This window comes from Aedes albopictus, chromosome 2 (genome assembly GCF_035046485.1).
Source record: "Aedes albopictus strain Foshan chromosome 2, AalbF5, whole genome shotgun sequence".
Classification (NCBI taxonomy): Eukaryota; Metazoa; Arthropoda; class Insecta; order Diptera; family Culicidae; genus Aedes; species Aedes albopictus.
Genome location: NC_085137.1, coordinates 426,793,023 through 426,817,424, shown reverse-complemented (window position 1 = coordinate 426,817,424; position 24,402 = coordinate 426,793,023). Strand labels below are relative to the sequence as shown.

General features: G+C 40.4%; 1 long non-coding RNA gene across 1 annotated transcript in view; it reads right to left on the bottom strand.

Moving 5' to 3' along the window:
* The window catches only part of LOC134288516 (uncharacterized), a 135,053-nt gene that overhangs the window by 91,967 nt on the left and 18,684 nt on the right, over positions 1–24,402 (bottom strand). The window contains exon 2 of the long non-coding RNA XR_009997990.1: positions 23,593–24,193. This is a non-coding gene — a long non-coding RNA (uncharacterized LOC134288516). The remainder of the gene's footprint in view (positions 1–23,592; positions 24,194–24,402) is intronic.

The following is a 24,402-nucleotide window of genomic DNA, read 5'->3' as shown; positions in this document are numbered from 1 at the left end:
ATCCAAACGGAATGGAAGGTTCTGATCAATCAGCCAGCAGCGGCGTAAGGCTTGTTTGAGTCGCGTGAGGTATGTATATTGATGGACTAGCGTAGTCAGTAAACAATTGGTTTTTGTTTTGGTGCATTCAAATGTCTAAATTGACAGTCAACACTTCTGGCTAAACTCGGTATCACAGCTCAACTAACCGTGGTAGAATTGGCAAGGGGTTCTGCTTAAACGAACAGGACGATATACCAGATAGTCCGAATTACATATTCAATGAAGACCACACTGCATTGTTCGAAACTTATTATAAACATACTAGATAAAATACCGTTGGGTACAAGGTGCACAAATTAAAGTAAATGTACGCGTTAAAACACTAAAGATTATTGAATTGGTCGCCTGGCTTATTTTAGCAGAGTTTGGTGGAGCAGACCTGGTGTGATGTTTAAATCTCGGTACGCCGAGGACCTGGGATCGAATCCCACTCCAAACATACTCACTTCTTCCTTCGGTTCGGAAGGGAAGTCGAACGTGGGTAAACGTGGGTAAAAATGAGCCCTGGGATAGGGTTTAAAAATCTTCTCAATAAAGATAAAAAACACTTGGTCTCGTCTCGATCGATTTGAACTTCGCCCTGAAGATGATCCCTAAAAGGACCAAAATAATGGCGACGATTTAAAAGAATAAACGCGGAGTTTATTTGACTTTTTATTCATCTTCTTTGTGGCTCTACGTTCCCACCGGAATTTGCCCTGCCTCTTTTCAACTTAGTGTTTTGGCATTTTCGCAGTTGTACACAAATAATTCAAAGTGCGTAACTGCATTTTGAATCAAAACCTTCATCCATAGCTGTGGAACGTATTTTAATGCTCCCTCGCTATCCACCGCCTGAATAGAAAAAGGAGCAGTTTTTCTGTCTAGTAGTATCTGTTAATTACGTGAGATACATATATGAAATACGATCCACAAGATTTAAAAAAGTTGCTGTATCGAAAAGTAGTTAGGTATATGTACCATCTTTTAAAATGTTGGCGCAGAGTTATCAATTTATGAGCTTTCTTTACTTTCATAGCAGGAATGTGTATATTGTGAGACAAGCAATGCCGAAAAATGTCAGCTATCAACAACACCAGTCATGCCACCAACATAAAACCAAGTTAAGTAATAGGAATTATATAGGTGTAAATTAAATAAATTTCCTGATTAGGGGTAAATGCAGGGCCGGATTTAAGGGGTGGTCGAGCCATAGCCTCGGGCTTCTATGTTTTAGGAGCGCTCATAGATCGTCGCCAGTTCATCATATCATGTTCGTGTCGTGTATAATAAGTGTGGAAATTAGCTAAATATTGACCGCACAGAAGACACCGAAACAGTTAAATGCAACCGCGCATATCTATAAGCGTTTCTGCATAACTTTGCGCGATATTTTTCCTTGTTATCCATAATGCAAGAATACAAGACATTTATATCAGAAGTCGGGAACCCTCCCGACTCATCATTACGTTAGCTCTCCCGATTCCCGGTAATTGAACCGTTCACACTGGTAGATCAAACCTTTTTTTTTTTTTTTCATTTTCAAGTTTTACGGGAGTTTTAGAAGGATTTCGGAGGGGTTCCCGGGGCTTCCAGGGAGCTTCCAAGGGGTTTCAAGTATATTTCAGAAACTTATCAAGGCTTTTCAGGGAATTATATGAGGATTCCGAAGGGGTTCCGTTTCCGTGACGCTTCTGAAACTCCCTGTAACCTACTGAAACTCCTAAAACATCTCTACAATGACCCTCAAACTTCCAGGAACCCCTTGAAATGGAAATCATCTGAAAACACATGAAATCCTTTACAACGTCTGGGAGCCAAGGGCTGAAAGTCTCTATAATATAGCTAAATCAATCAATTACAACTCCCTGAGATCCCCTGGAATATTCCAGAAAAGCTCTGAAACCCCCGGAACACTCCTGAAATATTCCCCTGTCATCCTCAAAAACGACTCTAAATCTTCTTGAAAACCCCTGGAACGCCTCAGAAAACTACGGCCAATGACCGTTTTGTATGGACAAATAAAAAATTTTGTATGGACTAATGACCACGCTGGGGGGGGGGGGGGGGTTTGAAAAGTTACAAAAAACCCTAATTAATCCACCTAGCGGCGATGGCGCCTTTCTCGTGCCTTCGAAAACACATTTCATCAAAACTCAAGTGACATGTTGATGAATACCGCACTTTCATACGTTAAACAAAAATCCATTACATGGCACCAGAAATCATATCATTTATGTAGCTTTGATGTTTGAGCCTCAAACTCTTAAGAACATATATGAGCGAATCCAAAGATGGCCGTCACAATGGCTGCCTTGCAAATACCAAAAGCACGGATCTCGTCATCTTAACCAGGGTTGGTAACCATCTGTTTCGTCACCGACCAACGACGAAAAATTGAAAAAGTTCGTCAGTAAATAAAACTCCGCCACTTGCATCATCATCAGCGACCGACAAAGAAACCACGACGAGGATGAACCAAAAATAAAACAGTGAGCTATAGTCTTCGTCATTCTCTTTTGTCTCCTTTTGCAACGACGAAAAACGAGCTCGTTTTCGTCACATGACATCCGATTGCAGAAGAAAGGCGAACCAGTCAAGCTTTTATTGACGATTTAGCCTCGGTCTTTCGGAGCCGATGAATCAGCTCTGATGGTATGCTTGCTGCGCTACCAATCTGAAGGTTTTTGGTTCGATTCCGAAAGAAGGTGTGTGTAATTTCTGCATTTTTTTTCTGGTCAGCCATTCCCGTGTGGCTGATTATTCGTTCGCCTGCCCTGTTCGGTGTAAGCCACTCAACGAAAATGCCAATAAAGAGAAACGGCAAAACTTTTTCGTCGCGACCAGCAAACTGACTGACGGTAAATATTCAAGAGCTGCTGACTCAGTGACGCAAACTTTTTATTTCCCGTTGTCGTCAGTGATTATGCTTCAGCTCCGATGACTATTAACAACCCTGATCTTAACAACAAACAGAGCTGAAAAAGCAATGAGTAGCCTTGCTCACTCGTGATAAACATTGAGTAGCATTTCCGATTTCGGGCGTTTTGTGGATGCTCTAAAAAATGCGAGTCAAAAATGCACCTGGACGCTCTCCCATTCTACCTTAACAAAAAGCCGCTATCTTGAGTTTTGAGCCGCAATTTTGGATTTAGGCCCACCATCTTGAATATTCTGGTCTTTATTTTTGGACTCCACTCTTCTTCCCCATACCAGACATACCCATATTGCATGGTTTTAGAGCCCAGAACTCCAATGAACAGCCACTATCTTGAATTTGGAGCCACTATCTTCAATTTGGAGCCGCCATCTTGGATACCCTGGTCACCATTTTTTAGAGTACAGAATTCGTCCCTATTTCAAATAAACCCATATGGCATGAATTTAGAGCTTAAACGCCATTGAACAACCGCCGTCTTGAATTTGAAGCCGCCACCTTGGTGTTTGGGCCACCGTTTTGCATATTGCGGTCGCCATTTTTGGACTCCAGACATCTTCGCTATACCAAATATACCCTAATTACATGCATTGAGGGTCTAAAACTGCCTTAAAAGCCGCCGACTTGAATTTGGAGCCGCCATATTGGATTTTAGACCGCCATCTTGGATATTCAGGTTGCCATTTTTCGACTCCAGATACCTTCATCATACCAAATATATCCTTATTGCATGGTCTAGGGCCTAAAACTCCGTTATACAGCCGCCATCTTGAATTTGGAGCCTCCATTTTGGATTTTAGATCGCTATCTTGGATATTCAGGTTGCCATTTTTGGACTCCGGACACCTTCCCCAAACAAATTTTCACCATATTGCATGGTTTTAGATCCAAAAACTCCACTTTGCATCCGCCATCTTGAATTTGGAGTCACCATCTTGGATATTCAGGCCACCATTTTTGGACTCCGGACATCTTGCCCATACAAAATATACCCTTATTGCATAGTTTTAGAGCCTAAAACTCCACTAAACAACCGCCATCTTGAAATTGGAGCCGCCATCTTGGATTTTAGACCGCCATATTGGATATTCTGGTCGCCATTTTTGAACTCCAGACATCTTCCTCATACCAAATGTACCCATATTGCATGGTGTTAAGGCCTAAATCTCCTTTAAACAGCCTCCATCTGGAATTTGAAGCCGCCATCCTGAATTTTAGAACGCCATCTTGAATGTTCAGTTCGCCATTTTTGGACACCGGACATCTTCCCCGTACAAAATATTCCCTTATTGCATGGTTTAGGGCTTAAAACTCCGTTATACCGGCTTCCATATACAACATATATCCTTATTGCATGATTTTAGGGCCTAAAACTTCGTTATACAGCCACCATCTTGAATTTGGAACCGCCATCTTGGATTTTAGAACGCTGTATTGGATATTCAGGTCACCATTTTTGGACTCCGGACATCTTCCCCATACAAAATATACCCATATTGCATGGTTTTAGGGCCTAAAACTCCATTAAACAGCCGCGATCTTAAAAGTGGAGCCGCCATCTTGGATTTTAGACCACCATCTTGGATATTCTGGTCGCCATTATTGGACTCCAAACATCTTCCCCATACAAAATATACCCATATTGCAAGGTTTAGGGCTTAAAACTTCATTATACAGCCGCCATCTTGAATTTGGAGCCGCCATTTTGGATAAAATCCATAAAGACCACCATCTTGCATTTTGGACCGACATCGTAGAATTTTCGGCCTCCTGTGTTGATATCCGCACAAAATTTGTCAATCATTCTGAAGGTTACAGAAATCGCCGCAGTTTGATGTGTCGCATGATGGGACAGTTTTATATGTGGCCAGTTCTACCGGTGCTGGTCCGGATCACTCAAATAGCCATAACTCCGGAACGCCTTGACCGATCCGGACCATTTTCAATAGCAAACAATGCGGTGAAATTCCGGTTCGATTCGAGCTATAATCCGAAAAATCGGCCAATGGGAAGTGCCTTAAAAGTGAGTGACCTTTTTGTACACAGACATACATACACACATACACACATACGCACATACACACATACAGACATCATCTCAATTCGTCGAACTGAGTTGATTGGTATATGTGACTTGATCCTCCGAGCCTTCTATCGAAAATTCGTTTTTTGAGTGAATATATAGCCTTTCAGTACACTTTGGTGCACGAGAAAGGCAAAAATGACCACGTGGTTTATGGACAGCCCCTTTGCTGAAATTAGGAAAAACCCGTCCCTTGGCGCCATTTCTGTGCACGGACCTGCTCCGCAAATATTTCAAAGATTTCAATAACTTAGGCCCTAAGTCTTAAGGCTCATTTGATTCAGAAGTTCATCTTTAATTAAAAGCATAGGCGAATCTTTGACATGTAAGTTTAATGTCTTCTGCGTTCTCATTAAAAAAAAAATGAACGCGTTCAGTTTGGCTCGTGTTCAGTTCAAATGTAACACTGCATGAAGGAACAGCCTATGTTTAAAAGAAGGGAAAATATCTGATCCTGATTCAGCTTCAACGTCTGGGCATATATGAAACATAGAAAAATACCATAACAGAAGGAAAAATCTCTGATAGAAAGAGCTATAATATCCAAACACAGTACGAAAGAATAGCCTGTGTTCATGAGAAGGATGAACCTCCGATAAGAAGAATCAGCAGTTAGAACATGAAAACGTAATGAAATGAAAAAGACAGCAGTTATGACATTTATACACAGTACAAATATGAAACTTGAAAAAAACAGGCTACCCTCCACAGAAAGAGAAAAAATCACAACTACAATATTTACACATAGCACAAAAAAAAAAGAAAGATGTAGTGCACGCATATATTTAAAAGAAGGTGACATCTGCGATAAAAACGCCAACGCCAATGCGAACTTGAATGAAATATTTGTTTTATTAATGTTCTATATTATTTTGCACTTATGCACAATTAAATTTCTATTCGACTAAATGCTCATTCGATCAAATGTCCTTTCGACAAAACGTTCTTTCGACCAAATGTCATTAGACCAAATGTGTTTCGACCAAATATGTCCTAAAGCCCTCTGGAACACCCCTGAAATCTCATAGAATGCTCCTGCAATACATTGAACGCTTCTGAAACACTCTATAACGCCCGTAAACCGCCCTCGAAACACTCAATGAAAACCTCTATAATGCCCCTGACACCCCTTGGAACGCTCCTGAAACTCATTGACAACTCTTGGAACGCTTCTAAGACTTCCTGCAACGCTCCTAAAATCTCATGAAACACCCGTGTATCGCCACTGAAACTCCATGAAACTCCCTATTTTTGGCCCACCTTGGGAATTTTTATTACCCTTACCATGTAATCTCTACAAAATCTTGACAAATTAATATAAGAACTTCCAATAAAAATTACCAAGATTTTGTAGAGATTGTATGATAAGAGTAATAAAATTCCCAAGGTGGACCAAAATACGTCCACTAGCATACCTCGTGGAGACAAGGGAAATCATTGGCGATATGTTGAAACGTGACAGAAGATGGCTTAAAATTTTAAAATATTGATAAATCAAACAAGCTAACAAAGTACAGATAAGATTATTTCACACACATTTTTTTTGTTTCTTTTTTTTCATAAATTTTCTATTTTACAATTTTTTCACAAATTTAAAATTAACATGAACTTGAGCAAATAAAAAAAAACTAACAGACAAGTGTTCCAATTACTTGCATTTTCTGGGCACTTACATTAAAGTACTCGGAAAATGAATTAACTTCAAATATGACCAGGAACAGGTAATGGAATTGAATGACTGCTTCCGTGGTCCACCGCACCGCACCGCCGCTGAAATCGATCTCATTCCATAATTGTTCCCAAATCACAATTATCGCTAAAATTTCCTGATGATAATGACGAGCCTGTTTTCCCGTCCCGCGGGTAATTGGTGATCATCTGCATCCATCCATTAGAGCGCGGTGCCTGCCTGGCAGGCTGGCAAATTTGAACTCGAAGAAATCAAACTCACGATTGCTTAAATATGCCTAATTACATCGCCGCCGAATAAATGCCCTATCAATATGTATAATGATTCCCGCTTATCACGGCGCGGAAAACTCCGTGGATGGTGGATCGATGCGGGCTGCTCTGAACTTGCAAGTGATCACGTGCCACGTTCGAATTAATGCGCGCGGCATTTTTTTTTGTTGCCGCTGCAGAAAATTGCGTCGACGGAATATTGGTGGGCATCCTCTTTTGGTGGAATCTGCTTTGGATTGTGCCAATGCGAAGCAGTGATTTTCGAGGGGTGAATTTTTGAAACTCATTCTCAAATACAATTTCCATCTGTATCATATCCTTGCCTAGTGGACATTAAGTTTGATTCAAAGATGTTTCGGTTGATTTTCTAAATCTTCTTGCTCTTGGCGTTGCGTCCTAACTGGTACAAACTCTGCTTCTCATCGTAGAGTGCTATTAGTACTTCTACAGTTTTTAATTGAGAGCTTTTTATGCCAATGATAATTTTGCATATGTATGTATATCGTGCGGCAGACACGTAGGTTTTTTTTTTATCTGTATTAACGAGATTTTAGCCCTAGGCTAGTTCTCGGGACCCACACTTTACTTCCCTTCCGAAGGAAGAACCCACATTTTGCGAGTTTGTCGGGAGTGGGATTCGATCCCAGGTCCTCGGCGTGATATTCAAGTGTTCTAACCATCACACCAGGTCCGCTCCACAGGCACGTAGGTATGTTATGCTCGAGGATGTCGAGGAAATTTCCTTTACGAAAAGATCATGGACACATCGGAATCGAATCCGTCATTATTACATTTTGAAGTTTTCACATTTTTATATACTTTGTTGTTGACTCAGAGCCTGATTCTCAACAATGCTCTATGACCACTTTCGCAGTTTCTTATCGAGAGCTTTGTTCGCAATTGTTTTCTTGGAAAATTTGTCTAAAATAACAACTTTTGCCGGGACCCATGGTGCAAGCGGTCACATGTTTGTTTCATAAACAGATGGTCATGGGTTCGATCTCAGCCCCGGAACTTTCGTCAGTTGCTTGTTTTCTCTCAGAACAGCTGACACTGACCCTCTTTTGTGCCCATGTCTCAAATGTTTCCGGATACGTGGACATCGGCGAACGGCAACTCATAATGGACCCCCAATTGGACAGAAAAAAGGAACAACCGACAGCTACACATCAACATACTCGGGCGCTTCATTAGACCATGATACCACAGACAAATAGACGTAACACCCTGAAAATTCTCATCGCACACCGATTTATCGGTTTATTTAAAATTTTGATAAGTGGCCAACTGGCCAACCGTAGCGCTCGCATCGTTTTTGTTCGAATTTGACGTTTGCGCATTACGCCACCTAGTTGATGGTCGGCCAAACTCAGTCCCATTTAGCATAGTCCAGTTCGAATAGAATAATAGAATACATTTAGGCGCTGTACAAAAGTGGAAGTGCAGCTGCCAATTGGAATTGCTCACGTAGTGCCCCTAGTGGACAAAACAGCTATAATCAGATTAAGTGGTTAAGGATAAAAAAAATACTTTCAATGAAATTATCTATGCATAACCTATTTTCCAATATAGAATCGTATATTGATTTTCATCGATCTATCGAAACACCTTCGCAAACGATGTTGACCTCGCCGCAGTGCTTTACATAATTCCTGTAACAAACAATTGTTGACCCACAAATTAGCGGTGTGCATGCGAAACAAGCCGAATGACATAAGGATCCTCCTTCGCACCATTATCGTATTCCCATGGCGTGCCGGCTGGGCTGACTAGTTACTGATGCTGTGTGCTGTGCGAACCTTGCTGTTTCTACCCGTGTACTGTACAGTTTGTACGTTTGTACACATAGCGCGTGGTGTGGAGGTCGTTTGGCATCCATCATCATCGGTGACGACTTCGCGCGCCATCCATCAACACCCGTCGGGCCCGCCACCAGTAGTTTAGGGCAGTGGTTTCCAAACGACGAGTCGAACTCAATCAGGATTTCAGAGTATATTGGAAATGTGGGATATTTGAGGGGCTTCCACAGAGTTTTCAGATTAGTTTAACTGAAAAAGAAGTCCTTTAGGGGCATTTCAGAGGATTTCAGGGGATTAAGCGGTATTTCAGAATGTTTAAAGAGGCATCAAAAGCTTCCAGGAGATGCCAAGAAGTTCATAAGACGTTTCAGGGTTTCAAAACGGCAAATCTATTAGGAAAGCGTCCAACATAGCCTTGGTCATCATAAGTTCCTATCTCATGCTTCCAGGGGTCAAGCGATGACAAAGACCGCCAGCTTATAGTTGTGTGCTTAGCTAGTAGTACAGCCTGGGCACTGATGTCCTTCTGACTTCAGCTAGATTGAGGAGGAACGTCCCGAGCGTCTGTTCACCAAGGAGATGCGGCTCAAGCAGCGTCTGCTCTGGCATCCACCGCACAGTGGAAAAAATCGACCCAAAAAACGGATCTTTTAACGCCGCTGGTTTCGGTACGTGAAATTGACCATTTCTGATGTAAAAAAGTACAAGAAATCGATTGGTGCTAAGTTAATTCACCGCACGGCACGGGAAGTGGCCCATTTTGCCTTTTTTCATACAAAAAGAGAATTAAAATGTACTTTCAAACAATCAACACGACTGTAGATCATTGAAAATAGCTACAGGTGTAATTAGAGGTGAATAGAAATCATAAACATATATGAAAGATCCTTTTAAATGCTTATATTGCCCCATATGCCCCAACAACTTAAATTGTGAATTTTACATGTTTATGAATGGATTTTTAATGTTATTGATTTGAATTTTTTTTTGCATAAACAAAAAGCTCTAGATCTGTTATCACCAGAATCATCTTCAGTAGTTGCCCATTTTGCCCCATTTTGCCCTATTATCATAGAAAAATGAGATTTAACATGCATTTATAAGAAACAGATACTGTAATGGAACGTTGAAATTAGTTTTAGTTGAAATATAAAGCTAACAGCTATAATGCGCACAAATGAAAGATATTTTCCCTATTTTGCCCTACATGCCCCTAAAACTGCTGAATGATAACATTTTTTCTGTTATTTTATAATGTCACTGGTTGCTATCAATGAAATCCTTGATCATTTATATATATGCAAATACGGTTTATCGATAAGGTTTAGAATCATTCACGGGAAGGTACAAATAGCTGTCCATTTTACCCCAATTTGCCCTGATTTGTTGTCGCCTCATGAATGAATTGATTTCCTCCATTTGCTTATGTCCGAACTGATGGACTTTTGTTACTGAAACCAATGTAATCGAAAGGGCAGTTAAAACATATGACTTTGGTGGGGAATACAGGGTATAATAAGCATTAACCCTAATCTTAATTTGTGGCAAATACGCACATAACTGATTAAATGGGGCAGCTTAAATATATATAATTTGGTGCTTTGAGACGCCCTATTTAATCAGTTTAGCGCATATTTAACATATTTTATAAAATGCTTATTATGCCCTTAGTTCCCCATCAAACGCTGAAATTATAGAAAAAGTCATATGTGTCTTTTTGATAAGATTGGTTTCAGTACCAATGCAAACAAGGGAAATTAATTTATTCATTACTTGACAAAAAATCAGGGCAAATTGATTTATCCACTACATGACAAAATCATGACAAATTGGGGTAAAATGGATAGCTATATATACCATTCCGAGAATGATTGTAGTATTAATCGATAAACCGCATTTGTATATATCAAAAATGATCCAGGGGTTCATGTTTTGCATCCAGCACCATTACATAATCATACAAAATATGTTATTATCCAGCAGTTTTAGGGGCATGTAGGGTAAAATAGGGAAAATATCTTTCATATATGCGCATGATAACCGTTAGCTTCCAATTGCACCTAAAACTAATTTCAATGTTCCATAGCAGTATTTGTTTTTCATAAAAAACATTATAAATCTCGTTTTTCATGAAAATAGGGCAAAATGGGGCAAATTGGACAACTCCCGAAGATGATTCTGGTGATGAACGATCTACCGCTTTTTGTTTATGCCAAACAAATCAACTTTAAGTCAGTAACATTAAAAATCCATTCATAATAAGGAAAAATTGTAAATATCCGACAGTTGTTGGGGAATGTGGGGCACAACAAGCATTTAAAAGGATCTTTCATGTATTCTTATGATTCCTATTTACTTCTAATTACACCTGCAGCTATTTTAGTACATTTTAATTCTCTTTTTTTATGAAAAAAGGGCAAAATGGGGCAAAATGGACCACTTTCCGTGCCGTGCGGTGAATGAAATTAACACCAATCGATTTCTCGTATTTTTTTACGTCAGAAATGGTCAACTTCACGTACTGAAACCAGCGGCGTTAAAAGATCCGTTTTTTGGGTCGATTTTTCCCTCTGTGCAGCGGCTGAGTATAAAATGCTCCTCCACCGGAAGCTATACCTAAGGTGGCAGCCCCACCGCAGTGGATAGCGGACCTTAGGCCAACAACCTACTGTTCTCGAAATGAAAGATTACACTATAATAAACAAAAGTTTATCCATTGGCGGCGCAGCCTCTAGAATGAAATAAACGACATAAATTCGATCTGGCCACAGGTAAGTGCTGCCTATACTAGAGTGGCACCTACCAGAACCTCAAGGTTGACATCTTATTGACAATGGGCAAGGACTGAAAACTTTCCTTATGGCCCGTACAATAGTTAGCTTGAGGATCCCTGTCTTGAAGCTTTGATGGTCCTCGACATTGATTTAGATGAGATGAGATGATACATACCGTGCTTTATTGCATACTTGGACTGTTCTAAAGCTGAAGGCTTGTGATTTTATGAACATTTCATACATCAAATTACAGATTACGATCATCTTTTTCTCATGTGTGAAATATTTCAAACACCAATTATGAACTGTGTCATGGTTCGAAATTCACCTGTGTACGGTATATGTGCACTTGCACAAGGATGCAAAGTGAACTCCCAAACACGTAACTCCGGTTTATCGTAAAAACTCAAACCTAAAGTAATAACCGCAACCTTTATCTACCGAGCTAGCCTCAGTGGGGTCTCCTATAAGACGCTGCGGTCCATTTTGCGCCCACTGCAATTTCTCAGCTGTCTTGCATCCAATCTGACTGATTTTTAAAATGTGGTTATGATCTGTTATAGGCTTTTACATACCAAAAATGAACCACAGTGTTTGAAAAACAACTTGGAAACTGCGGTGGGCATAAAGTTGATAGCAGCATCTTAGAAAAGACCCGACTGTACACTAAATGGATGGGCAAGACCACAACTTTAAGCAGAGGCGTACTTGTTGCGTTGTTGGAATCTTCTTTTTCATACTTTTTTTCACTACAACGATAGGACTGGATCAAACAACCAGAAAGCCAGTATGCAAATCATCGGCTGAATGGGCTGCGTTGAAAATGATGAACATAAATACAATTTAGCCACTTGCGTGCTATATTGGCTGGCTACTGGCATAAAGATCACACACTAGCCAGCAGCGCAGCTCTCGCAGCTGTGGGTAGCTGTTGGAATCTAGTTGTGGAAATGTTTGACACAGAAACCAATCATCAATTTGCTTGGGCGATTTTGTGGTTGGCCGGGAGGGAATAGTCAGTTGTTGGTGAATTATGAGAGGTAAATAAGGAGGTAATAGTTCGTGCGAATTAGTAATACTAACGTATTATGAAAAAAATGTAATTTCAATCTTTTTTTGGGCAGTACATGGGTAAAATAGTTTTTTAATTGGAAATGTGGTGCAATGGTGAACACTTCTAAGCCATAGAGGAATTTCCATTTATCTCACAGACAGCCCTCCTCATGGTCGATGCCTTCTGGAACAGGTCTTCAATACACATCTCACAACCGTATTTAATTTACTCCACTTGACAAAAATGAGTCTGATTAAAAATTACAACCTCTGGCTCTCATTTACATGAAGATCAAACATTTACTAAGGCTGAGCTAGTTTTACTGATTTTTTTTTGTAGTATTCGGACCATTTGGGTTCGTCGCTTTGGTTATTCACCATCGTAAATATCTCTCTAAAAATAGAAACCCAGCACGTATTTAGCATGCATTCTTGTGCCATTAATTAAATTTGTCAGAAATCCAAAAAAGTTTGATGACAAGTTTCTGAAATCTTGAGATTTCACTACAATCCATGAATCTTCAGGGTATTTGACAGTTGGTTATGATGATTACATCCAGGCTTTCCAAATGTACATCCTTCTCGCAACAGCCCGCGCAAGGCTGAATCGACACTCTCTTATGTGTGCAGACCATCTCTCGTTACCGTGTGCAACACCATCAGTGAGAAATGTATCGCCAACAGCACGCACACGCATGAGCGAAAGATGTATTGAAACAGCCGCTGCTTCGACTGCTTGCCTGACAGTTGCATACTCGAGTCGTATCGAGCCGAGTGGGAAACGTCGTGAGTATTGTTGGCCGCATGGCGATGACAATCTTCGGCTAACCAAGCTGGCTGTCGCGTAAAGGCTGTCATAGGCTGTCACGGGAGCACATGGCTTAACGCTAAAAGTTATTCACAAAATATGTGCTCAATATTTTTTTTCACAAACATGATATGCCTTTCACAAGATGCCCCAGAGGCGAAAAGAAGTTTGTGCCAGCGTTTGTCAAAATTGTAATCTGGCTATAATATACCACTGATGTGAGATTCAACTCTCTTTTATATTGAAAACATGGCAGTGCATTTCACATGCCAATAAAAAATAATGCTATACAAAATACTCTACTAGAATAAGACTTACAGGTACATATTCTCTATTTTAAAAAATATATAACACATGAAACGCGTCGATAATTTTGAGCGTGCGATATACCACGATACTCGACACGTTCAACAGAAATGCTCGGGCCGAGCGCAGCGATTTTCGTTACTTCGTGTCCAGCCAACGAGAGACGGTTTGGGCTAGAGCCGAGGTTGTCATCGGCGAACGAACGCACAGCGAAAGCAGACGATGTGAGCAGTTCCCGACAGTGATGTTGTAGGTCGCATGAGTTTTATTCTGTGGGCTGTCATGAACCATGTATTCACAAGGCTGTCATGGGAATAAGAGTGTGACAGCCATCAAAATGCTATCATGATGCGGTACTTTTGGGAAGCCTGATTACATCCGAAAGTCTAGAACATATACAATACCCAGCCAGCAATTTGGTTTCTATATCGAAATTGAAACTGAAATAGTCACACATATATAGCACCAAAGAATTCGTATTCAATGCACGAAGCAGTCATATACATATTAAAGTGGAAACCATATCCAAACATATATCCGATGACTGCGATTTCATCCAACATTATTTACGATTTCTCGAAAAAATTCTACGATTTCGTCGATTTTCTCCGTCTAAATATACGATTATGCATGATCTAATTACGATTGAGTGTTCCGATATACAACTAAAGATTTTCAAATTAAAAAAAAACAATTGGTGTTCAGTGGAAATCGAACTTAGATCCTTTGATTGAAAACTGCGCGTTATCTCTATTGACTAGGTATATTGCCAAGTTGGAAATAGAGAATTCAAAGTGAATGGCATGAAAAGAATAAAAATAAGCATGATACGGTGCGAGACTTGTGGTGGGAGCATTGTTGTCGTGCATTGAGTGGCACCAAAAGTGGTGCCGTGCAAGAGACCCGGAATTGAGTTTTGCCGCTGCCGTCGTCGGATGCAGACGGATTGTGCTACTCGGTCAGGTAGTTTTTTTTTGCTACTGCTTTGTAGTGTTTTTATACAATCGAATTGAATCTCGTGCGATTGCTTCCTTTTGTCGTTTGATCACTTCATTGTTCGCTGGTGGTACGTTCTGTGCGGCAGAGCTAGCATCAAGTAAACTTTATCAACATGAGCGAACTGTTTCTCAATACCGTGCAGTTCCGATTTCCGGCAGGCAGCCCACGGCCGTCTTGGATGGAAGTCGCGAATTTCATGAAGCGGCTAGACACGGACGTAATGCTTATAGAAACTATCTATAAGACAGCTCATGATCGTTCGCTTTTTATGAAATTTACATCCCGAGAAGCCATGGAGAAAGCATTACGGAGGAACGCAGAGCCGCGGCAATTTGTTTATTCAAGTGGGAGGCCCATAGAGGTACAAATGACGGTAGCGGGTACCAATGTGCGGTACATCCGCATATTTGATCTACCTCCGGAAGTGGCGGATGAAAGTTTGTCGGAGGTTCTTGGAGCATTTGGAAAAGTGCACCGTGCGACCCGCGAAAAGTTTCCGCCGGACTCGGGCCTTGGGCACGTATTCACCGGAGTGCGAGGCGTGTATATGGAAGTAGAAACAAATATCCCATCGACGATTGATGTCGCCAACCGGGAAGGGAGAGTGTACTACGATGGATTGAAGGAGACATGTTTTTCGTGTCAAGCAGTAGGACACAGGAAGGACGCCTGCCCTCAGCGACAAGCTCAGGACAATACAGGGAAAAAGCAGCAGAAAATTTCGTATGCTGGAATCGTATCTGGCAACGTGGTTCTGCCGGTGGTAAACCATTCAAAGGAAACATTGCCGGACGAAATCATTGAAGTTTTAGAGGAAGAAGAAGAAGGAACAGCGGATCAGGCACAGCTGGATTGCGAGGACGAGAACAGAGCAGGGACAAAACCTGCAATGGAAATACTTCGGAACGAAAGCGGTAACACAGTGGAAGGAATGTCCAACTGTACACAGGAAGCAGTAGCAAACACTCAGGCGGCTCAGCGGCGAGCTCAATTTGCTGCTTCGGGCGGTGGCTCTAGCTCCAACTCAGTCCCACGACCGAAGAAAAAGTGCATACGAAGAGTCTTTTATTAGTACATTTTTGTATGATTATAGAATATTTAAATTTAACTATTCGCCCAGTTGTCGGCTCCGTAGAGTTTTAAATTAAACAATCGAGCCTAAATAAATAAAGTTTGGAAAAAAAAAGAGACCCGGAATTGACATCGTTCTTGGAATCTATACATCACTTTTTGTAAGTCATCTGCTTTATACAAAAAGTATGAAAACCTATATATTTGGTTGAAATTATTGCTACCATGGTTGGAATGTGTAAACAACAACAGAAATACAAATTTGTGATGAATACCATTTTTTTTTCTTTTTCTCAATCATACAAATACGTAAACAAAACCATTTACGATTTCCGAGATTAAGATTCGACTATTAAAAGTGCAGTAACAATCATATGCGACCGTAAAAATAATACGAATATACGATTTCGTTCACTTCGTATACGAAGTAAGTGTGACGCAAACGATCAATATACAACATTGTTATGGTTGTATACGATTTCACCGATTTTGAAAAGCTCGATTTAGCAGATTCATATACGATGTGAAGCGACGATATCCACGATTCAAAGAAATCATATATGTATGATTTTTTTTCACGATTCTATCTGAATCTGTGCGATCCCACCGATAGTATCTCGAACCTTTAATGATCGGAGACGACTGTATGAAACAAAATCGCAATTGAAAATTAATTTGGCATAAAATGCGATTTGACGCAATCATTGTCAACAAATATTCATATTATTATACAATTCTGATTCAATGTATGAAAATATACGATTTTTTCCACGCAATGATTTACGATATGTGGTTGGCTGGGTATATGCATATTTATGCAAGGAAACACAAGTAAACAATTTAGTGTGATCTTGAGCGTTCGTTAACCTTGGCCAAACGAGGATATCTTTCTATAGAACTTTTGCATACAATAACATACCTGCGCGATCAAGTGAAGAATAATGTGTTTTAAGAAAAAAAATGAAACTGTTGTGCAACCAAAATCAACACTTTACTAATGCGTAAATGATAATCCGTAGCAACCGCTAGTTTCTCTTGTACTTTCCACACTCTGTTTAGTTCTAGGGCTTCCAATTTCGGGAAGGATTTACGGTGACATTTAATTTCCCGGGATTGCCAAATTTCCTTTTTTTACGATTCACCCTTCGACGTTTTGTCCCTTTCCATGTTTTGGCATCCGACGTTTTGTCTTTCAACGTTTTATCCTTAAACCATTCCAGGGAGCTTCAGCAACATTGCAGGAGTTTTTTAGGAGGTTTCAAGGGATATCATAGACGTTCCAAGAGGTTCTAGAGGGTTACAGAGGAGTTCTAGGTGGTTTGAAAAGGTTCAAAGGGTGTTTCGGGAGGTTTTAGGTATTAGGTTCCAGAGGAGTACACTAAGGTCTTTATTTACACGGGGGATACGTCCCGTGTATAAAAACCGTGTTAATTCGCGAAACCGTGTAAAAAAATACCGTGCTAATTCAGGAATCCGTGTAAAAAAACTGAGGGAAATCTGAAAATATTTGAAATGTCCTCACCTTCAGATATTCGAGGTTTGTTATAGAGAGTTAATAAGGAAAGGGGGGGGGGTAGTGGGTTGAATCTAGGGGTTAGTGGGGAAGGGGACAAGGGATGGATTATAGGGGGCAGAGTGCATACTATTTCAAAGGAAGATCGCAAAGGATATTTTGGGGTGTTAAGGACTGTCTAGACGGACGAAATGAAGAATCAAGGAGACTGTCAACACCCTACAGGTCCACGAAGCATGGTGGTGTTGAGAAAGATGTTCCAGGACACCCAGGAACTTTCGCGAGTAAAGGCTTTAATATCTACGAGCGTAATCGATTGATTGTTGCTACATCACTGATACTGTTCAACATCCTACAGGTCTACGGAGCATTGTTCTGTAAATAAATAATTTTCAAACTTGACCTCCAATTTTGATCTCCAAGAACTTCCGCGAGTAAAGGCCACAAGAACTACAAACATAGCCAACGGTTTCTTGCTACATTACCGACACGTTGTAACGTCACAGAGGTCCATTGAGCATTGTACTGAAGAGTATTCATTTCTTAAGATATGCTAGGTCTTCCATGAACTTCCGCGAGTTAAGGCCTTAAGATCTACAAGCGTAATCAATGGATTGTTGTTACATTTCTAATATGTTGTAACATGCTACAGGTTCATGAACAATTTTTCTGTAGGAAACTAATTTCCACAGATGTTCTAGGTCCTCCAAGAACTTCCATGAGTAAAGACCTGAAGATCTACAACCGTTATCAATGGTTTGTTGTCATATTACTGATACAGTGTAGCGTCCTACAGGTCCAGGGAGCATAGTTCTGTAGAGAAATATCTAGGACCTCCAAAAGCTTCCACGAGTAACGGCCTTAAGATCTACAAGCGTAATCAATGGATTGTTGTTAAATTTCTAATACGTTGTAGAATGCTACAGGTCCATGACCCATTTTTCTGTATAGAAATAATTTCCACAGATGTTCTAGGTCTTCCAAGAACTTCCATGAGTAAAAACCTGAATATCTACAAGCGTTATCAATGGTTTATTGTCACATTACTAATACAGTGTAGCGTCCTACAGGTCCAGGGAGCCTAGTTCTGTAGAGAAATAATTTCCAAAAATGATCTAGGACCTCCAAGAACTTCCGCGAGTAAAGGCCTTAAGATCTACAAACGTTATCAATGGTGTGTTGCCACATTACTGATATAGTGTAGCGTCCTACAGGTCCAGGGAGCATAGTCCTGTAGAGAAATAATTTCCAAAGATGATCTAGTACCTCCAAGAACTTCCATGAGTAAAGACCTGAACATCTACCAGCGTTATCAATGGTTTGTTGTCACATTACTAATACAGTGTAGCCTCATACAGGTCCAGGAAGCATAGTTCTGTAGAGAAATAGTTTCCGAAGATGATCTAGGACCTCCAAGAACTTCCGCGAGTAAAGGCCTTAAGATCTACAAGCGTAATCAATGGATTATTGTTACATTTCTAATACGTTGTAACATGCTACAGGTCCATGAACATTTTTTCTGTAAGAATATAATTTCCATAGATGTTGTAGTTCCATTAAGAACTTTCACGAGTAAAGACCTGAAGATCTACAACCGTTATCAATGGTTTGTTGCAACACTACTGATACAGTGTAGCGTCCTACAGGTCCAGGGAGCATAGTTCTGTAGAGAAATAATTTTCAAAGATAATCTAGGACCTCCAAGAATTTTGCAAATGTTTGCAATTTTAATCCCAATGCGTACATATCGTGCAGTGATAATCCGTGATTGACGTTTATTACATGAAATCAAGGATCGGTATATTCGCCTCACTCCATTCATATTCACTCCTCTTTGCTGAAGCGAATCGAGAAAGATGCAGCAAACGGATCGTCGTGATCAAACACGCAACCCCATCACCAGTGGGAAGCGATAAGCCAGCTGCTTGACATGAATATTCGTTGCCATTCGTCGCAGTTTGGATCGCAAGCGAATGAATGAATGGCGAATGGTGAAGAATGCTGGTGAGCGATCGAAGCGGCTATTATCATAAGTAGAAGAGAATTTCTGCATGTAATGCATACATTTTTACTGTATTGTTGTTGAAATGCTAGATTAGCAAAGAAAATAATTCGAAAACATCAAAAATTCGTATGCACAATATCAATCGCATCACTCACGAATCGCATTCGCTTGCGATGCGAATGTTGACGAATGAGTAATTTCCAAGTGTGGCTTCCCACCGTTCGCCGGAGTTTGCTGTCGTCGCTGACAAGCATATACACGAACTAAAGCGACAACTGTTCGCTGCTGACTGTCTTCGAATGCGGAAGAAGATAAAAAGTGGAAGAAATCAGGAACCCTGCATGAAATAACGTTTTTTACATACATCACAAGCGTGATGTTACTGTCGATAGTTGTTTGTTAAGGTCTATATACGCAAGAGTACTTGGAAGACCTAAAGCATTCTTGGAAATCAAGACTCTACAGAACTGTCTTCCATGGACCTGTAGGACGTTACACAAGATCAGTAATGCAACAAAACTACATTGATTATGCTTATTGATCTTAAGGCCTTTACTCGCGAAAGGTCTTGGATTACCTAGAAAATATTTGAAAATAACTTCTCTATAGAACCGTGCTCCATAAATCTGTATGATTATTATTATTAATAATATTTATTAAAGACACTTTACCACTTATGTGGCATTCGTGTCTGAAGAATCTGTATGATGTTACACCGTATAAGTAATGTAAAAGCAATTGATTAATTACACTAGTAGATTCAGGCCTTTACTTGCGGAAGATCTGGATGACCTAGAACACGTTAACGGAATCTTGCGCCAAGGACCTTTAGGATGTTTCACCGCATCAGTTATGTAACAACATTTCATGGCATTTACTTGCAGAAGTTCTAGGATGATCTAGATTGTTTTTGGATAGTAGATCTCTACAGAACCATGCTTCATAGACCTATAGGATGTTACATGGCATCAGTAATGCAACAATTACCGATCGATTTTGTTTATAGATCTTGAGGCCTTGACTCGTAGAAGTTCTTGGATGCACTAGATCATCTTTGAAAATAACTTCTCTGCAGAACCATGCTCCATGGACCTGTAAGATGTTACACCATATTAAAAATGTAGACCTAGAACATCTTTGCAAATGACATCTCCGTGTTCAATAAATCTGTATGACTTTACACCGTATCAGTAATGTAACAACAATTGATTGAATACGCTTGAAGATCTTCAGGCATATACTCGAGGAAGTTCTTGGAGGTCCTGAATATTTTGGAAAAGTACGTCTCTACAGAACTATGCTCTGAAAACCAGTAATGTAACAAAAATCCATTTGTTACGCTTGTAGATGTTGAATTCTTTATTCGCGGACATTCTTGCATGACCTAGAGCATATTTAGGAAGTAGTTTTCTACAGAACCATGCTCCATGGATCTGTTGGATGGTACACCGCATCAATAATATAGCAACAATTAATTGATTACGCTCATAGATTTTCAGGCCTGTACTCTCGGAAGTTCTTGGAGGTCCTACAATATCTTTGAAAACTACGTCTCTACAGAACTGTGGTCTAAAGACCTGTATGATGTTGCACCGTATTAGTAATGTGACTACAATCCATCGATTACGCTTGTAGATCTTAAGGCCTTTATTCGCGGAAGTTCTTGGATGCCCTAGAATATCCTTGAAAATTACTTCTCTTCAGAACTATGCTCCATGGACCTGTAGGACGCTGAACCATACTCCAGAAATCACCTTTAGGAAACCCCCCATTTAACCCCTCCTAGCCCTCCATATATTAACCCCCACCAACTCCCCCCCCCCCCCCCCTTCAAGAAACAGACCCCCCCCCACACACATCCCTTTCCTGCAGACCTCTTACATCATAATCCGCCTTCACCTCATACCACTTTTCAACTTCCTTGCAACCCTTCCACATAAATCCCATTTCTTCCTTTTAGTAAGATTTCCCTTCTAGACACTTAGCGCGAGAAAGTTGAAAAAACCGTGTTAATTCGCGAATCCGTGTAAAAAAAACCGTGTTAATTCGCGAAACCGTGTAAAAAAAGCCGTGTAAAAAAAAAACGTGTAAAAAAACCGTGTAAAAAAAGACCTTAGTGTACAGAGGTTTTCATGGATGTTGTAGTGTGTTTTATAAACTTTCAGGGGTTCCATGGGGTTTCAGAGGTTTTGCCTCAGGGTCGTTCCGGGGAAGTCCCAGGGGTGCTCTAGGGAGTTCCAAGAGATTTTAGGGGCATTCCAGTAAGTTCCAGGGAATGCAGAGGGTTAAGAACATTCCACGGTGTTTCAGAGGGTTTCAGTGGATGTTTTTTTTCGTGAATTTTAACTTAGGCTAATGTTTTACAACGGCTTCAGTGGGTTTCCGTGGTATTACAGAGAGTTTTAAGATGTTTAATGGGCGTTCCAGGGGTTCTCCAAGGAGTTTCAGGGGTGTACCGGGGTGTCTCAGATAGCGATGCCATATATACAGATTTATATGAATTATTCAGATTTTTTTGAGGGAGAGTGGGGAGAAATAGTTATACATAATTGAAATTCGTAAATAAAAATAAATAAAAAAGAGATTTTTAAGTATCAACAAGTTATGTTTTATATGTAATAACAAATTTTGAGCTAGTTGGGTTATAAAGGTTTTTTTTGCATGGAATACACATTTTTACACCGAATTTTGTATGATTTTTGGTCTAGCATCACGCTGGTATTTCATGGTTTGTCAGGGGATTGCAGGGGCGTTCTGAAACACCCTGAAAACACCTGGAGTTCCTTGAAACGCCTTGAAATCTCTCAGGAATCCCCTCTGAAACCTCCTTGGGAATAACGCAGAACCTCCGGAAACCACTTCAAAATTCCTCTGAAATACCCTCATACTACTTAAACCCCTGAAAGCTCCTTAAACTCACTGAAATAAATTTCCTAGAAAGCCCCTAAAATCCCTCTTGATTTCCATGGAAACCACTTCGTAACCCTCCTGACACCCCCTGAAAAGCCGAGATGCGCTTTGAAACTTCTCTGAAACGTCTCGGAAACTCCCACCAAGTAACATTTTGATGACCAATTAGTCTTGTACAGGTTTTGAGAGCCGTCATAAAACCATATCCCTTTTATTTTGGTTTTGTGGTGGTTCTATGAACCTCTTCTAATCTTTTCAACTAATAATGTTACTTTAGAGATAATTGAAAAGTCGAATTGTACCGTTAAATAATGAGAGAACATCAATCAACATTAGGATGAGCTAATTTAAGGAGACGTTCAACAATAAATTTCAATGGGAAGTATAAGAAATGATTGGATGTCTGTTCACTGGATATTTTTCTACTACCATGGAATTATGTACAGAAAAACAAATAAAAAATAGTACTAACTAGTAGTAGTAACAAAACAACTTCCACTACTAATTCCAGTAATAGTGAAACAATTCGCGAATTACCCTAAAAATCTTAAGTTATCTGTTTTTTTGATCACAAAGGATCGAGACAGGCAAAATTTTCTTTTTTCAAGAAATGTTCAACTAGCTGTAACTTTTCGAAAAGTGCATCAAATATACTTCCACTGTTAGTTTTATCAAATTTGGAAAAGTTCGGTTATATATATCTCCAGATTCAATGAACCGAATGTAATAAAATTTTGAGAATTTGGACCACTGATACACAACTAGTTGATCAACTTCCAGTATAAATTCACCTCAATTCGTCAAGCTGATACGATCGGTATATGAATCCCATCTCTTACTTACATTATGAAAAGCTATTGGATAAGCCAGGGATCGCAACCATGCACCCTCAGCATGGTCTTGCTGATTAATCATAAGTAAGGGTGTAAAGTTGAAGAAAGAATCAACGAACGATCGTATGCATTAAACGTTCAATTTTACTAATTGAGCTGGTAAACCACCTCAACTACAATCAATATTTGTTTTTTCTATGCTACCAACTTGTTCAATGCTTACAATTTTCTAACAGTGACACCATTCAACTACAACTCCAGCCTTGCACTTATCACGTAGTATGCCATCTATCAAAAACACAACCAGCAGCGCCACCCTCTCGTTCAAGCCCAAGCGCCTAGTTTGGCGCGCATTTCGCGCCCCTACACACGCTGCTAGTATAAGAAAGAAGCGATGCCCATTGCATCGAACACAACCTTACATCATATCTAGAGTGGAAAACGGAGGTTTATGTAGGATGGTTGGTTGGCTAGTTGGGTGGCTGGGCGGTAGGTGGTATGTAGTTATTAAATTTACCTGCATAACCGTCGTCGTCGTCGTCGTGTTAAAACTCATGCTTGACGATTCTGTTTTCTGGGTGCCTTTTGCCTTGATGGTGCTGATGATGTTTTGGGCTGCTCGTTTTTTTTTCTTCTCTTCTAATTTCACGCCGCCCCTATGGCTCGTTTCGACGATTGTACGGTTGAATCCAAACCAACGATCCTCCTTCTCGGCGTCTTCTGTTGAAGTTTCTTCTATTTTTGACCCCCTTTCTTCGTTTAGCACTGAGACACTCCTGCACCACAGACTCACAACCGCGAATGGGATTTTTTTTCTTTCTTTTATAAATTTGGGCTGCCGCAAGATACGCGCATTTTCCGATTGATTCGCTCGACAATGTGCAATTTTTCACCCTCTAGTTTTTTTTGCTTAACTTTGGTCGTGGCGGCAACCCCCCTAATGAGTTATGAACTTCACTGATGATGTGGTGGTGTTCGGTTCAGCGGTATCAATCACTTGGCCACGTTCAGGCTGCTAGCGATTATCCAATGAAGGAGAGTCACCTACTTTTTGGTGGTTTCTTGTGATCTTGGGCTGACATTTGATAGCGAAAAGTGCGTGACGGACAACTTTTTTTCTGCAAATATGTATGGAAAATGGCAAAGATTACTCAAGGGAAACGTTGAAGTTTTGTGGGGGCCATTCCATGCCACAAGCCCGTGCACAAGGGGGGGGTTTTGGGTGTTAAACCCTCCCCATTACCGACGCTTCATACACTAGACGCCCCTCCGCCTTTTGCCGAAATTGGGAAAAACCCCTCCCTTGGCGCCACTTCTGTGCACGGGC